A 17,136-nucleotide genomic window follows, 5' to 3' on the forward strand; every position below is an offset into this window, starting at 1 on the left:
CATTCAATTCTACATCTGGGTCAGTAGGAGAAGCAGGAGCCATGGCACAAATTTGAGCAAAAAGCAGCTGGGCATGATGAAATCTTGTCAGCATAGAATAAACAATCAGGCTTCACTAACTTTAAGAAAAGGTAGGAGGAGCTAAAGAAACATCACACGTCAGTACACCATTCATCTTAACTTGTTAAATATAAAGTATCAGCATCCTAGAGCCAGGAAGAAGTGCAACACATCTAAAGACAAGACTGAAAGTGACTGAGATTTAAGTACTCAACTGCTGAGCAAGTTCAACAATAGCAGAGCCAAATTTAGACATAATAGATAATAACTTACGATGGAAATGAAAAAAATACACACCACACGCCTTAATTCTTCATACGTGCATGGAATTACATTTGGATCTGAATAGTCGCACTGAGACAGAAGAGGAGCAACTGATCATGCTGTTCCAGTTACTGTCATCCATCTCCACCACTCAGTAGTGTTTCTGGTCCTGCATTTTAGACCATGCTGAAGGAGGAAATAAATGCACCAAACTTCAAGCTTTGCTTTCTGAGGAAACAAAAAAGATTGTGCAAAATTCCATAGGGCTCTAAATACACCACTTACCTCATATTCATACAAAGACACCTCAGTCTGGCACATGAATAAAGATCATTGTTAAACCTGGATAAAAAAAAAAACTGTTTACATACAGTTTAAATGTTGGGACTTCAAATTGAGGCTTAAGATGTTCAAGAGCTCATAGAGGTGGCACAGTTCACATTCTTGCCCGACACAAGCACTTGTGGTGCTCTAAGATCTCAGGCATTAGATGGGTTTTATTTGTAATTTAATTCATGAAAGCAACCTCTGGGGCTCTTGAGCACACACACGCAGCGCTCCAGTGCAAACCCAGCCAAGGGCTCCCTGCAGTTCAAGCAGGCAGGTCAAGGTACAGGTTAGTTTTGGATATTGCAAGATTATCATCCTTCTGCACAGAATGATTTATAAATAGGATGCAGAGTATAAGCTTTAGGAGTATCAGGATGGATGTTTCATATCTTCTTTCCCTCTCTTTCACAGGTGCAGTAGTCAATATATGTAAGAAGCTACCAGTTGCCATTGAAGGCCCTAAATTAGGAAGCAAATTTTGTCTAATCTTCATCACACACTGCACAGCCAACATAAAACCAGTCAGAATTGGGCCGTGCACGTTTCTGGAGACAAGAAAGCCTCCTGGTGTCTGAAAAATGATTGCTAGTGTTGGAAAAGCCTTCATATTGAATCATTTACTGGTATGAAGAAAAATGCAATGAACTCTAGTTATTGAAAATGGTCCTGGATGGGTTTTAATTATGTGCAAGCTTTGTATACTGGTCTCATCTTATATAGGTTGTCCTTGCCAATGCAATGAACACCTAGCTCCAGATTTGTAAGAACATGACCTGCAGAAGTGTGCCATTATATCATATGGAAAATAGCTGAGTGACTCTGGAAAGAGCCAGGCTATGTCACACAGCTGTCAAAGGGAAATAGAAGCGTCTGAAAGACACAGATAAGAATTAACAGATATTGCAGAACGGAGTTTGCAAGCTGTACTTACAGAACCATCTTTTGCTCAGAGCAACACAGAAGCCATTTACATCACAACCAGAGTACCAGTGAGCAGCACAAAAGCACCTGCTCAGCATACGAAAACATCCTTTGTTCCCATGTGTAAGCAGCAATTACCTTTAAAGACAAATGCAAAAGTTCCAGGTTCCCGGCAGAAGTCACAATGCCCTTTGCTGGGATATCCCTGCAGCACTGCAGTGTGAGCTGAAATCCATCATAGAATGGCTAGGCTTAGAAGGGACCCCAAGGATCACGAAGCTCCAACCCCCCTGTGCCATGCAGGGCCACCAACCTCCACATTTCACAGCAGCCCAGGCTGCCCAGGGCCCCATCCAACCTGGCCTTCAACACCTCCAGGGATGGACGGGGCATCACAGCCTCTCTGGGCAGCTGTTCCAGCACCTCACCACTCTCACAGCACACAACTTCCCCCTGACATCCAACCTCAATCTGCCCTCCTTCAACTTCAAACCATTTCCCCTTGTCCTGCTGTTCTCTCCCCTTTCCAAGAGCTGACTCCCCTCCTGTTTGTAGGCTCCTTTTAGGTCCTGGAAGACTGCAACGAGATCACCCCGCAGCCTTCTCTTCTCCAGGCTGAACAACCCATTCAAATAACATGATTATTCAACCCCTTGATTAAGAAAGATTGGCAGTTCTCTAGCTGAACCTCTGGCTGCCAAACAGTGACTTGCAGCCCGCCTCCCCGCGGTGCCTCAGCCTCTGCTTGCAGTCAGGTGCTTTGCATATTGCATGATGCAATTACTTGAGATTCTTTGCTTTAGAAAAAGCTTCCAGTGTTGTTACCTCCACAAAAACCCTGATATCTCCCACAAGGCCAGCCAATTAACAACCTGTGTATCTGGCAACACACTTCTTTTCTGCGCCGCTAATGCTTGCTTTCTTTGGGCAAGTCTGTCAGCAAAATTACTCAAAGGACTCTCATCCAGCAACAGGAGCCTCTCTAATGACAAAGCCCTGACACTTCAATGCAGGCAAGTTTTTAACAGGCGCTGTAACCAAGTGCCAACAGATATCCAAACATCTGGACTCAGCCAGTTGCTGCAAGAGAAGCAAAGTCCCAGTGACATCCGTGCAGTCAGGCACCTCCTACTGCCTATCGCGCTCCAAAAGCATCCTACTGTCCCCATGCTGAACACTGCATGCCTGTGCAGTAAGAAACAGCTAACAATCTCCTGCCATGCCCATCAAAGAGCTAAGCGATGTAACAAAACATGAAAGCTATGGTTATACTGAAATTGGTCTTGTCTCATACTAACTAGGCCAATTAGCCAGTAATAATTTCTCTATTAGCAATTGCATTCAGTTACGTAATAAACTAAATTAGAAGCCAAGTGCATTGTGTGGAGCAGCTCGTTTCTTCAGAACTTCTAGATAATACCAAAGGAGGAGTGAAAAACAATGTTTATTCACTGTGCCAATGCCAAGCGAGAGCAAAGAATGATTAAAAAAAAAGCTATCAATCACCATATCTAAATCTGGGCTTAGACTTTATCAATACCATCAACTGACTTTGTCACTTGCTTTCCTTTCTGTATATATATTTAGGCTTTTATTGTTAGGTGATTTCCTGATTGAATTAAAAAACCTCATGGAACAGCATATTAGCATATTTTGAATATAAATGCAGACTCTGCTATGGGATTCAATTTCTCTCTGAATTTTAATTCCAAAGCTGTTCTTTTCCACATTGTTCATATGAGTAATGAGAATTTTAATCATTTTCACACACCTCAGAGATGGGACAGCAGAAAATACAGGCACAGAAGTGAGAGTGAAAGTTCCAAGTTCCTCCCCAAGACCACATTAGGATCACAACCAGCACATTGTATGCAGTATCATGCTGCCAACAGGGATATAATGACCACAAGCCCAGACACTGCATAGCAAGCAAGTCCCATAAACACAGGCCAGCGTTTCACCCCAGTTATACATTCAGTGTGCAGGGCAGGGAATTGCATCCCAAAGTCATTTGCATGGGTAAAGAGCTTAAAAAAAAAAAAAGAAAAAGAAAAAGAAAAAGAAGAGGAGCAGAAAAGAGGGCTTGGGCAAACTGAGTGTCTGGCATGGGGAGAATCATTCAGGTTCCAAAAGACCTCCCAGATCACCAAGCCCAACCCAGACCCATCCCCACCATACCCAGTGACCACATAACTCAGTGCCACATCTTCATGGCTTTAGGACTCCTCCTCCTTGGGCAGCCTGTGCCAGTAAAAGAGAAATGAGGGCTGCCATGGGTTGCTGATGACGGACACAGCACTGTCCCTGCAGCAATCTCTCCACTACCTCCAGGCCCACACGATCAAGCAAGGGCTTTTCATTTAAGTTTCATCAAGGGCTTAGTCATTTAAGTTCTGTTTTATCTCCAGTTCAAGTTATCTTCCTTGCACACTGAAAAAATAGTAAAAATAAAAATAGTTGAGAATTTGTCATTTCCAATCACCCATGGATATCTATGCATGTCAACCTAGAAGAGAAGAAGAGGAAAGAGGCTTCTGTCACTGCTGTTCATCTCTTCATGGATGCAAGCTGATCAATTACCAGCTGGTAAGCCCATTTTAACCAAAACTGACTCCTTTTATCTGATAAATCCAAACTAAATACAGATCAATTTCTTGAGCACGATGACAGCCTTTCATCACTCAACTGTCATCATCCAACAGAAGCATTATAAAGAACATAGGAGGAAGCAATTCTGATTGTCTTTCCTTTTTGCTTTCCTTCAGGGTAAGAGAGTAGAGTGCTAAACACACGCATTACCTTTTCATTAACTCTGTGTCCAAAGGGTACAAATTTCCCTGGGAAACTACTTCTAAGAAGCAAGACTAGAAGATATGAGAGAAGCTCTTGTTTCCAGATCCAGGTGAATTTTTTTGGAAGCCCTCCTTTATACTGTAAAAATGTTTGCCTCTTGAACATTACCTAGCACATCAAGCACACTACTGATCAGACAGTAGAGCCCACCAGCCCAAAGTCCTCAGTTCTACACGAAACCCCAATATATTTCATCCCAATCAGTATTAAAGGCTCGTTAGGACCCCAGCTCTCCGTGCTCTTAGTCCAGGTTCATGATGCAAGTCACAGCCTTAGCCCAAGAAAACCAAAACACGTGAGTTATGAGCTACATCATTCATTATACATATTTAAAGCAAAGACCCAGGCATGCCACTCAGCTATTATTTCACCTAGCTCTTGCACACAGAGGGTCTACAGCAACACAACAGCAGCTGTCTACACTGTTTGGGAGGTTTGAGTCATCTCAAAAAATAAAAATCAACAGCTGAATAAAGTCAGCTACCAGTAGCTGCCCTGGAGACTGCTGATTTCTGTCCCATAGCATTGAGAAGCCACAGTGCAGGGCCACAAAACAGGGCAGGACTGAAAGAAAGAGATAACGTAGCAAATCACAAGTTTTTATTGAAGTCACGTTTGATGACTCTAACAAGGAACCACAGTGCTGCTGAGCAAATGAGATGTATCGAGATTGTATTTGCTCCAAAGATGATCTTCAGAGTTTGCAATTTAGTTAACTGGACAAGTGACATATAAGAACACGAGCTTATAATGTAATAGGATGCGTGTTTATAACCGTATGAACTAACAGCCCCAGGAACAAAAGGCATCTCAGACAGAACTACAGCAACATAAGTAGATAGGTTCCTTCATCTTTTAGGGATTCAACACTAGAACTGTCTCAGTAAGATACCAATTGTTTTTTTAGAATCCTGCCTGTATCCAGCTCAAGGCTTCTGCCTCAAAATACATTTACTGAAGTCAGCTGCTGAAAAGTAATCAAAAGCTGCTCAACGACTTCCCACCAAACTCCTCAGCACAGGAGAGAACATTCGGTAGGAGAGAGAAGCCTAATATATAGAAAGCAAACAAGCAAGACAAAAAGCCCAATATACAACACTATAACACAGGGTACCAACCTTCCACAGTCTCAATTCCTCTTCCTAGCACAAAGCTCTGACCCTGACTTACATGCAATGACCCACCAGCACTGGCTTGGCACCAACTATTTAAGCAGCAGATCCTCATTACCTTTATTGATTTCGCCTGTACCAAGTAAGGAGTGGCAGACAGGGCTGAGGCCTTTCCTGGAGAGTGTTTCTGTTGGAACATCTCCACCTCTTTGTAGTGTTTGGCAGTAGACAAATGCGAGCTCTCCTCTCCAAACCATGACTTTGCTCTGGTAACTCTACTATCAGCTCTATTTCCTCAAAGAAGATGAAAAATGAAAGATGGTTTTAGTAAACAGTCCAGTGACCTTTTCTATGGCACCATGTCTTGCTGTAGCTATATGCTACGGCAATATGGATGGGCCCATACCTTCCTTTCTTCTCCCCACAACCTGTTGGGAACTGGCAAAATTCTTTTCTAGGGTACCACTGAGAAATGGAGGAGCAAAGGGAGCAGTATGCTGCTCGTTTAACAGAGGAGTGGTGCATTGCTTCAGCATCGTGACCAAAATGCAGTACAAATGCTAAAAAAAAGTCCTATTCCAGAAGCAGCCTCAGGGCAACTTTCATCAGAACTTGGTGGGAATCAGGTGTGCAGCTGCACTTTCTGACATAGGAATCACTCATCTAATTTTCTGTCTATTGAGTTAAAAGCTGCCTCCTGATTTTACACGATGCTATCTGGAAGACAATATTTCATTTAAGCACATTCTCTTTCACCCATATGAATTTTCACTGCAGTTGCTATTTATTTTCTCCTAGCTCATCTTCTGCATTAACATCACCTTTGCCAGGTGGAATTGAAGCAATAATTCAATCTGAGCTAGGTTCTAGGAAGGACTTGTGGCTTGGTGTCTGCTGGGGCTTGAGAAATTGATTTCTTGGCTTGCAACAGGCACTACATTCTGCTTATAAACTACTGAGCATATTCTTATAAGATGTGAATGGCTGGTGTCACAGCAGGTGCCATCTGTCTGATAAACATCATCGCTCCCAGAGTTGGGCAGCACAGGCATCTGGACAGGAACCAACGAGTCGGGTTATCTGTTGATCTTCTGAGCTGAGGCCGTGTGCTTTGGAAGCAGAGTGTGAAGAGGCAGAACAAGAACAAGGTTTCTCTTCTGGCTACGGGATGGAGAAGAACGAGGAGGAAAGGGAGGGGAAAAGATCATCTGTCAACTCCTTTCACAAAATACTTACGAAGAATCCAGCTTAGGAGATGAGACTTCGAGGTGAAGGTTGCAGAATGACTGCTTTCCTTGGAGACTTGCAGATCCCCGGTGTCGTGCAGGTTCTATCCTGAACTCAACTGGAGCCATCTTTATTCAGGACAAGGCTCATCAAAGAGAAGCGTGGGCGACCCATTAGGTAAACCAGAGTTTCCCTTTGAAGATTTAGAATGTAAATATCTAAAGCCAATTAAGCTTCATGGATCAATTTCCCAAACTGCTGGATACGCTGGCAGATATTGTTTGCCAGCTAAGCTTGAATGATGTGGTTTCCATTAACCAGATCTTCAGAAAAGGCTTTTATTGTAGGTAAGACAGCTTTTGCCACTTGAGTGGAATTTGTTTTAATATTCAGAGTAGAAGCTTATTTTTAATAGCTTATAATGCTGCTGGAAAATGTGCTTTGGACAGCTACAGAATGAACGTCTCATCTTCAGAGAGACAACTGGGGTTTGGTTGCTTAAAACTGAAAAAGATGAGTTTACTCCATTTTACATTATTTGAGCAACAACAAAGCCAATCAAGACAATAAAATTCCCTAATGAACAGCTCAAAAGTGCTGTGTGGTTTCAAGAAATGAAATATGGTGAATGTTCATCCTTTAATGAGATATAACTATTTTGAGGGTAGCACTTCCACAACAAGCTAGAAAACAATTTAAAAGTTAAAAATGGTTTGAGAATACATCTGTACTTGGTAGCTTCTTGGGTAACTTACTAATTTTCTTGCCTTCACTGTTTATCAGATGTGTACATTTAAAGAACTTATCAATTTATTTCTGCAAAATCACCTTAGATTTTCATCTTAAAATTACATTTTCCATTTTGAAATCAGACTTTACTTTGATTTATCTGCTCACAACTAAGGGCATCAAATCCTAAGGTCCTGCAGAGATGCAGAGCTCTTGTGCCCATGTTACCAGTGCCAATCCTATGAGAAGCCCAGTATCACGAGGCCACATTTGTCCTAATGGATTCAACACTGGGGTAGCAGAAAAGAATGTTTATCTCTGAACTAGAAGAAAAAGGGAGTGCTGAGACAGGAATGCAAAGGGGACGGCTTGTTGGGAGGAGAGAGGCTGAACTTCACCATCACAGAATCACAGAATTGTTTCAGTTGGAAGGGACCCTTAAAGGCCATCTGGTCCCACTGCCCTGCAGTGAACAGGGCACCCACAGCTCCATCAGGTGCTCAGTTCCATGTGGTGGGACAACTAAGGCAGTTCTCTGGCTTCCAACCAGGCTTTGTTGCACCTTGTCCACCAAGAGAACACTCCTCCCTGAAATCAGATGTGAACAGCCAGCTGATGGGTGAGCAGGATGAGACCTTCCAGGCTCTAGATATGATCCATGCCACCATGAAGCAGGAAAGAAAGGTTTGTGGGGACTGCTTAACTACTCCTATCTTCCACCTTGTTAAATTAGCATTTGTTTTAATGTCCTTCCAAACTCTAAATAAATACTGCTACCGTGAACAGTTCGTGCTGTGTATAGCTTGCTTTGAAAGCTATTGCACTGTTTTAAAGCAAAAATCAACCTTACATTAGGAATACACATCTTCAGCCTGGATATTTCCTTGTATTAAATATATGCATATAAATAAATAAATATAAAGATTCATTAATAAACAACCAAAAAAAGAAACAGCTTTTAAAATATCCATCTATAGCTGTTTCTCTCTCCGTACATACTCATATTTATATATTGCTGTTAATGTTTAGGGAAAGATTCACCGATCTCCTGGCTCCAAAGGAACTTTCCCATCACTTTATGTTGCTGCAGAAATTAAAATCAGTTGAAAGCCACTGCATCAATTAGAGTTATCTGGAGCAGCTAACACAGAGCTTGCTCCTGCCAGTGTTTAAGTGATGCAGTGACAGTATGACACAACCACGCAATAAAGGATTTCAGTGTCTCCATCTCTCAGTGTTAATGATTTGAAAGGCACTTGAGATTCCTGAGCTATGTATTTCTCATTAATTCAGGGATTCCTCTGAAATATCAGTGCCAGCTGAAGTTTTCCTGGGTTTATGTTTCTTGATCATTGAAGAGCTTACTGAACTCCATCATTTAATCCGCTTTTCCTGGGTCCCTTGCTGTGCTTTCTTATGGGGAGGATCCAGGAAAGGACATCCAAGAAACACGAGGCTGCACCCATGAAAGCCTTGCAGGCAGATCTTTCCCAGCACAAACTCAGGGAGCAAACACCCTCACTGAATGAGACCAAACCAAATGTGAATATTCATTATTACTGGCAGCAAACGTTTCCAGGCCCCTTTTGTTTATCGTTAATGACCTGCTGTTCATTAAAAACAACACTGGGGAATTCCTTATAGAGGAGGGAATGGAAGAGAAAGGTCAGGACTGAATGCCCAAGCAGACTGGAGGTCAGGCACCCCATCAAAGCATAGTGAACAGAGGAAGCAGCGTGCAACATGTAGAAGGAGGAACACCACACCTCATTCTCAGCCCTCGCCAGCATTTTCAGGGTAGCTCATTATGGGCTGATTGAGGGATGGATGTCTGCTCTCCTAGGGCAGCTTGGTGGGGAGTTCTGCCATGCATTGCAATGAGCACAAGTCCATGGCAGCTTAAAACACAGCAGAGCAGGACCCCACAGTTTGATGAGCAGCAGCTGAGGGATGGCAGAGAGTGCTGGACTCCTCTGTGCTCCCAGCAGCACATGGATTTCTTCCTGGGGCTGACAGCCTGCTAACCAAATGCCCAGTCTTGGATTCCCCACTGCAGAACAATGCCATGCAATGCTGTAATATATATACATCTATTTTTGAAAAAATCAAATTAGGAGGATGAAATTCAAAGTCTCCCAGTAAGAATGAGAGCTTTTTCAAGAAAGGATTTTGGACAGGGAGCACATCTGGAGCCACAGCATTTAATATTAAAATGTCATTTTATTTATTCTTTCTCCACGATATCAAAAATGGTAACTAGGCAACACCTCAACTACTGAGTGGACTCTAAATCTCAAAACATTTAAATATGAGATCAAAGTGAAAAATGACAAACAGCAATTTATAAGCTGTTCCTTTTTGTTAGGCCTGGCACAGCCTCACTGCCCCACAACCCCTGTACTACAGTCCTCATAGAATCATACATTACTCAGGTTGGAAAAGACCTTAAAGATCATCAAGTCCAACAACAACCCAACCATCCTAACCCTAAATCTAACAGCCCTCCACTAAATCATGGCCCTGAGCACCACATCCAAATGGTTTTTAAACATGTCCAGGGATGGTGACCCAACCACCTCCCTGGGCAGCCCATTGCAGTGCTTAACAAGCCTTTCTGTAAAGAAGTTTGTCCTGATATCCAGCCTAAACTCGTGAGCACAAGAGCCCTCAAACCCACCAAAACTGCAGGAACCAAAGGGAACTCAGAGGGTGGTTCAGAGACAGTGCTTCAGGACGTGGTTAGTGGACATGGTGGTGATGGGTTGGCATTGGACTTGGTGATCTTGGTGACTTTTACTATCCCTAATGATTCTAACAGCTGCTGCATGGGATGGACAAACATCTGGATGCAAGCACAGCCCAGCAATCTTGGCCCCAAACAGTCTGCTGCTGTTTGGAACCTCAACAGCTCAGCTGGGATTTTCACTATGAGAAAGCAGAGAAGCAGCCATAAGATACTGATCTACCATGCAAGTCCCACTCCTACAACCTTTAATTCACAGCACAGCACACAGAGAGCCGCTGACCCATGCAATGGGCACTGGTATCTTGCATGTTGCCAATACATTTTATTAAAAAATAAAGAGAAAGTCAGCCATTTGTATTGTCTGAAAGCCCTGGAGGTGCCTATGTTAGCTCATACATACTAACACGGCCTCAGAGGGGCTACCCTACAGCCAGGTAGGCATATGGAGGGCAAGGGCTGACCACAAGGCAGACAGGGCACGTAGAACTCAGCCTCTTAACCACTGAATCACAGCATGGCTTGGGTTGGAAGGGACCTTTAAGATCATTCAGTTCCAACCTTTGCTATAGGCAGGAACACCTCCCTCTAGAGCAGGTTGCTCACAGCCCCAGGGGTCAGCAGGAAGGAATGATGAGGTTTTGACTAATTCAGCCTATTCCTTGGTCATTTCCTAACACGGGAATATGCACATTAAAGTGCTTATCATGTATGTAATGTTATGAATCAACAGTTCAGACACTATGTGAGTCACGGCATAGAAACCAGTCACAAGAGGACACTGACATGGAAGCTGGAGATACATTACTAAGCAATAAATAACAAATAATCAATGTTAATAATTTGCTGCCACATTTTGCTTATAAAAAAGCGTTCAAGAGGATATAAATTACAGCACTTACTGAAAATGTCAGCCAGATTTTCCAGCAATGAAAAGTGTATTTCTTGTGTGTTCTGTACAATGTGTTTATTTGCTTTTGATGGGGAGGCAATGTTAGCAAACGCTAGGAGTTAGAAAGTAACTGAACAAGGACTTCCCCAGCAGCTTTGCAAAGGCTGAGTTCACCATACATACAACAACCCCATCCGTCCCTTAAAATGTCCATAGGTAATTCACAGCGGAAAGAGGGGTTATTTTCCCCTCATACAAAGCTCAGGTTATGTGATAAGCCTTCAAAACATTGCTTTGCAAATGAGTGGAGTCCTGATTTATATTAAATACACGTAATGACCCTGATAATGACATGAGATAATGGGTACTGCACAATCACAGAATCCTAGAATGGCCTGGGTTGCACAGGAGCACAGTGCTCATCCAGTTCCAACCCCCTGCTGTGTGCAGGTCACCAACCAGCAGCCCAGGCTGCCCAGAGCCACATCCAGCCTGGCCTTGAATGCCTCCAGAGAATGCATCCACAAATATGAGAAAGGAATGAAGTTCACAGAACAGCTCACAAACGTGTGTTCACAGCACAAAAGTCAAGCGGATGCTGCAGAGGGGGGCAGTTCTGCTCATGTGTTGGACACCTGGAATGCACTGCAGGTTTCCCTCCTGCATCCAGGGATGGCACAAAGAAACGCCAGGCAAAGGGCAACCCCAGACAACAAGCAGCCCCATAATCAACCTGATTCATTTTGATAGCTCGGTAGGAGCAGATCCCAAAGAATTTCATTTGGTTTTATTTATTTATAAGCCACTAAAAGTGCAGTCATCGTATTAGCTCTGGGTACACGAGCACTACACCACAAAAAATAACTTGCTGCCAAGTGCAATCTCCAATTAATAGCTCAAATATTAATTTAAGTCCATAATGCGTGCACATATCATTTTAAACATAGGGAAAGGAGCATGTATAATTGAAAATCTTTAGTAATTTTCCAAAGAGTCCAGTACGAGTGCGGTGCATCCATTTGTTAGGTGAGCTGTCTCTGGGAGGTGCAGCTCCCAGGATGAGCGATTGGGAACAGCTCTAACAGCAAAGGCATCTTTTTATCCTTTAAATTACTTGAGAGTGCAAAACCTGCGGAGTGAGTGAGGCCACTTCTTGATCCTTGAACACGGATGGTAAGAAAGGCCAAAGGGTTATCAGGGCTAATTAACTGACGAGGCAGTTCTGTATACTCCACCAGCCACAGTGCTGAGGCAGGGGATTCCAAGCTCCCTTACAGTCTTCAGTGAAAGGGAAATATTGCTGACACCAAGTGCCATTTGTGGGGGTTTCACCAGGAGATGGGGAAGTCAAGACTGGCAGAGCACACGTGTCCAACAAACCACTGCTGGAACCAACAGCATCCCGGGCTGCACCAACAGAGGGATGGCAGCAGGCAGGGAAGGGACTGTGCCCCTCAGTTCTGCCCTGTGAGGCCTCACAGCTGCTCACAGCTGTGGGTGCCCCATCCCTGGAGGTGCTCGAGGCCATGGATGGGCCCTGGGCAGCCTCAGCTGGGGGCACCCAGCCCACAGCACGGGTGGGGCTGGGGGGATTTGGGGTCCCTTCCAACCCAACTGCTGTTTGAGTCTATGAGACCACAGACACGAGCCCAAAAAGAGCACTGCCAAAGTCCTGGCAGTATGAGTACATCTTTGCTGGAAAATATCCAGGTGCATCATGTTTATAATTGAGAATAGGGAAAATCTGTGACATTTCTGAGCTTGCAGTAGCCCTAAGCAACTAAGAATTACCACCCACCAAACCAGTTCTCTTTCTGCAGGAAAGCCCAGATTTACTCTTTCCACCTCCAGTGCTGTTCCTGCCAGCTAGCAGCACTCACCAGCCTTCCAGAGCCCCGTCCGTCCCTGGAGGTGTTCAAGGCCAGGTTGAATGGGGCCCTGGGCAGCCTGGGCTGCTATGAAACGTGGAGGTTGGTGGCCCTGTGGTGGGCAGTTGGAGCTTTGTGATCCTTGAGGTCCCTTCCAACCCTGGCTATTCTGTGATTCCGCACTCCCCTTTTTCCTGCCACTTCTTCCTTTACATTAAAATCATAACTTTTAACGCATGAAACCACTTAAATGCAATTAAAACCACTAACCCTCAGAGCACACGAGACAATTAAATTGTTTCTTTGCCATCCATTACAGTAATGGGGTCTAAGCACGGCATTAAATTCAGCAAATAAAGCAGCAGCACAGGCAGGGCATTCAGCTGCAGACCCCAGCACGGCTACCTGCTCTGCTATTAATATTGAGGGGATTTAAGATTTAACCAGAGGCTGCAGCTATCTTTTTTCTATATAATCTGTCCCTGGAAATGAGCAGAGGAACTGACTCACGTGGGGTCACATTCCAGGTTATTAGCTTCTTCCTTTCCTGCACATGGGAAGCTGCCACAGTGCCATCATCAGTGCCAACCAGGGTGCATTTCTTACCAGCAGAGCAATGCAATGCAGCTAAACCCATGCCCCTCACTGCAGTTTCCTGTCCACATCTCCACTGAAAAACTCCACTGAAATCTCAGCATCACACAAAGGCAAAACGTGGCCAATACAGAAACATGAAGACTTGAGCACAGGGATCCTTTTTAATCTATCACTTGAGGTGGTGAATCAACAACAGGCACGTAGCCATCCTGGATGACAAACATTTATTTCAGAATATCTCATTTGCCTATTGTGCTATGGGCCAATAAAAAAAAACAATTTAAGCATAAATCCAGAGACATAAACTCTGTTTAATATCACTGCATTTTCTCTATATAAACAGACACCACAAGCAAATGACTTTAACATATCCTCCCGTTGATTAAAAAATGATTTATACTGAATTACACCTTCGGGGTTGATTGGATGATGTGCTTAATCCCACTCCCTGCCCTCCTCCAACCTAGCAGTACACAGTCACCTCTGTGGCAACGCAGTTACGTTAATGCATGCTGTATTTGGGAGCTGTATTTGGGAGCAATCACTGTTAGGGGGCTCGTGATTCCCAAAGAGATCAATTATTTTAATTTTGGCAAATGAAGACCAGAAGAAAGTTGTGTTAGAAAACAACAAAGCACTTCCTATGGAGAACAGTGTCGTGCAAAGTATTTCCCGTGTGCATCTTACAATTCCACTGTAGTGACAAATAATCCATTATACCTTGTTCCTGTCGTCCGCTGAGAGAAATATGTGAGAAGTCATTGGTTCAGTCAAGTGTGCCACAGCTGTAATTATTCTGTGTTGTAATTATTTGTACCTCTGTTCTGTGCCAGTGTGACAGGTCCGTCAGGACAAAGCTGAGCCAAAACTTGAGCACAGCAAAGCTGCACTTGCTTGACCGTGACCAAAGTGTGAGACTTTATCAGCTTGGGCAGCACAGAGAGAGTCTCCAGTGGGATGCACACCAAGAACTGGAAGCTGTGGGTATAAATAGGGAAAACACAGGGAAAGTCATCCCCACTGTAATACAAGGATTCACAGGCAAGCCATCAGCACCAGCTCCATCCCAGCACCTTCCCACATGGAGTGCAGATCTCCAAGAATCACTTTGCAACCACAGGAAAACAGCATTACACAAAACTTCTCATCCATCTTGACTAATCAGTGCCAGTTCCAGGTAGAAGCAAATTTCCCCAGTGCCATCATTTGGGCAGAGGAATGGATTACCTTAGCAGAAGGTAAGGCTGGTTCTTACATTGGTGTCACATTGAGTAGTCTTGGAGGTGGAGCCCTGCATAGGTAACGCTTATAAAGTCATGGAAAAAATGCACCTCAGCTGCAATCTGCCCATCAGTACATTCCTCTGATGAATCCCACTTCTATTTCCAATTAATATTCTGACAGTAATCTCATTAATGTGCATATAAACCATTTTCTGTGCATTTTCTATCAGCACTAAATGTCAGGCCTCGTTTTAAGACGTACTGGGTTACAGAGAAACTGAAGTCTGCTTTATGAGATTGGAGAAATAATGAAAAATGAGTGTTTTATGGTTTGGAAACCATGTAAACATCACTGTGTTTTTATTTGTGGAATGGTGGTATGGGGGAAGGGTGAGCCACTGAAGTCAATGCGATCTTTAATTTAAAGAGTATTTTTATGATGCTTTCTGTTAATCTTCTAAAGCTGTTTGCAAAGTATAAGAATACACGTGCTATAGGGAAGCCTTTACAGTGTGAGTGATAAAATACTCTTCTGTGGGTTTTGCGATTTCAATTTAGTAAACCTTGGTCCTTATGAGCAGAGCAATTACGACTATTATGATATTAAACTGGGAAAATATTCTGTTTAATGAACAGCAAAGAATTACAATGCATCGCCGCCCTTGGGAGCAGCAGTGTGCTCAGCTCACAAACAGCACTAACAGCCTCATTGATGCCAGATGTCCCATTTTTTCAGAAGCAGCTTCCTGAACTCTAAGTGCAGCACTGAGGTTTCTGCTCCAATGCAGCCCCTCCTGGGAACAGAAACGGGCTCCTCACCCATCAGAGAGCTGGAAAAAAGTCAATTGTAGGGCTGTAGCACAGCCTCCTCCTGCCTGTTTTCAAGGCTCTGATCAGGCGTGGGACACCCAACCCATAGCATGGGATGGTAAGCAAAGGAACTCATAGAGCTGGGAAAGGAGCCCAGTGGGAAAGCTGCTTCTAAAAGCATTGGAAAGTTGTATATGAAATAGATCATCTAATTCCAAAGCGCTGCAGGGACATGCTGTTTTTTTTTAATGTTAAGTGTATTGAATAAATATCAAGAAACGTTTTCTCAGGATTTACTGACTTCTTAAGTGGCCGTCTCAGTGTTAAGAAGGAAATATAAGAGGACTATTTTCAGAATCTTTCAGATGATCGGGGGGGGGGCTGGAGCACCTCCCCTATGACGACAGGCTGAGGGAGCTGGGCTTGTTCAGCATGGAGAAAAGAAGGCTGCGGGGTGACCTCGTTGCAGTCTTCCAGGACCTAAAAGGAGCCTACAAACAGCAGGGGAGTCAGCTCTTGGAAAGGGGAGATGACAGCAGGACAAGGGGAAATGGTTTGAATTTGGGGGAGGGCAGATGGAGGTTGGATGTCAGGGGGAAGTTGTGTGCTGTGAGAGTGGTGAGGTGCTGGAACAGCTGCCCAGAGAGGCTGTGATGCCCCGTCCATCCCTGGAGGTGTTGAAGGCCAGGTTGGATGGGGCCCTGGGCAGCCTGGGCTGCTGTGAAATGGGGAGGTTGGTGGCCCTGCATGGCACAGGGGGGTTGGAGCTTCGTGATCCTTGGGGTCCCTTCCAACACAGGGCATTCTGTGAATCTGTTAATTGGTCAAATCCTGTCCTTTACCTACCAAAGAGTGACTCATCCCAAAAGGAGATTGGTTCTGCCTTCATACTTTTCCTAACTGGCATTCTTCCATCTTCCTTGCCCAATGAGCTCTGTCACCAGGCTCTTCCTTGGCTTTGTACCATGCATCAAACAACAGAAATCTAACAGTGTGCCACAGCTCCTGTCTGCTGTCCAAACAAGAGGAGAAAATAAAGGAGGAGTGCAGCAGGGAACTGCAGATGGAAGGGGTCTGAAGGAACACAAAGCTAATTCTGCTGGGACTCCATCCAGACGCATGGGTAAGAACAAGGGGAATTTTTTTCCCATTGTTTTTGCAAAATTGCACATCTTCAGCCAAGAAGGCCCAAAGGAACCCTTCTTCCATCCTCATTCAGCCCCGCTGTGTTAGATGAGAGATGAGTGCAGTGTTACCCCTAGGGAAAATTATTCTCTGCAAATTAGGATAACTTCCAAAAAACAATGCTCATATAAATTCCATCAAGGGACCCTGGGCATCCCCAGCTTTACACCCAGCAGCACCTCCAGGAGCCAAGCAGGCTGATGGGGAGTGAGGAGCTACTTGGCACAGCTGGATCCTGCAGATAGAATGGGCTCTGTGCTGCAGGGACAGCAAAAAGCCCTCAGCACAGCCACCCCAAGGATCACCCATCACTCACTTCCCC

At 44.2% G+C, this 17,136-nt stretch overlaps 1 long non-coding RNA gene across 1 annotated transcript in view; it reads right to left on the reverse strand.

Annotated features, from left to right (window-relative positions):
- Positions 1-362: 362 nt before the first annotated feature.
- The window catches only part of LOC122177345, a 59,101-nt gene continuing 42,327 nt past the window's right edge, over positions 363-17,136 (reverse strand). The window contains exon 3 of the long non-coding RNA XR_006178060.1: positions 363-552. This is a non-coding gene — a long non-coding RNA (uncharacterized LOC122177345). The remainder of the gene's footprint in view (positions 553-17,136) is intronic.

This window comes from Lagopus leucura, unplaced genomic scaffold (assembly GCF_019238085.1).
Source record: "Lagopus leucura isolate 7727_CA_CO unplaced genomic scaffold, USGS_WTPT01 Super-Scaffold_1, whole genome shotgun sequence".
Taxonomy (NCBI): Eukaryota; Metazoa; Chordata; class Aves; order Galliformes; family Phasianidae; genus Lagopus; species Lagopus leucura.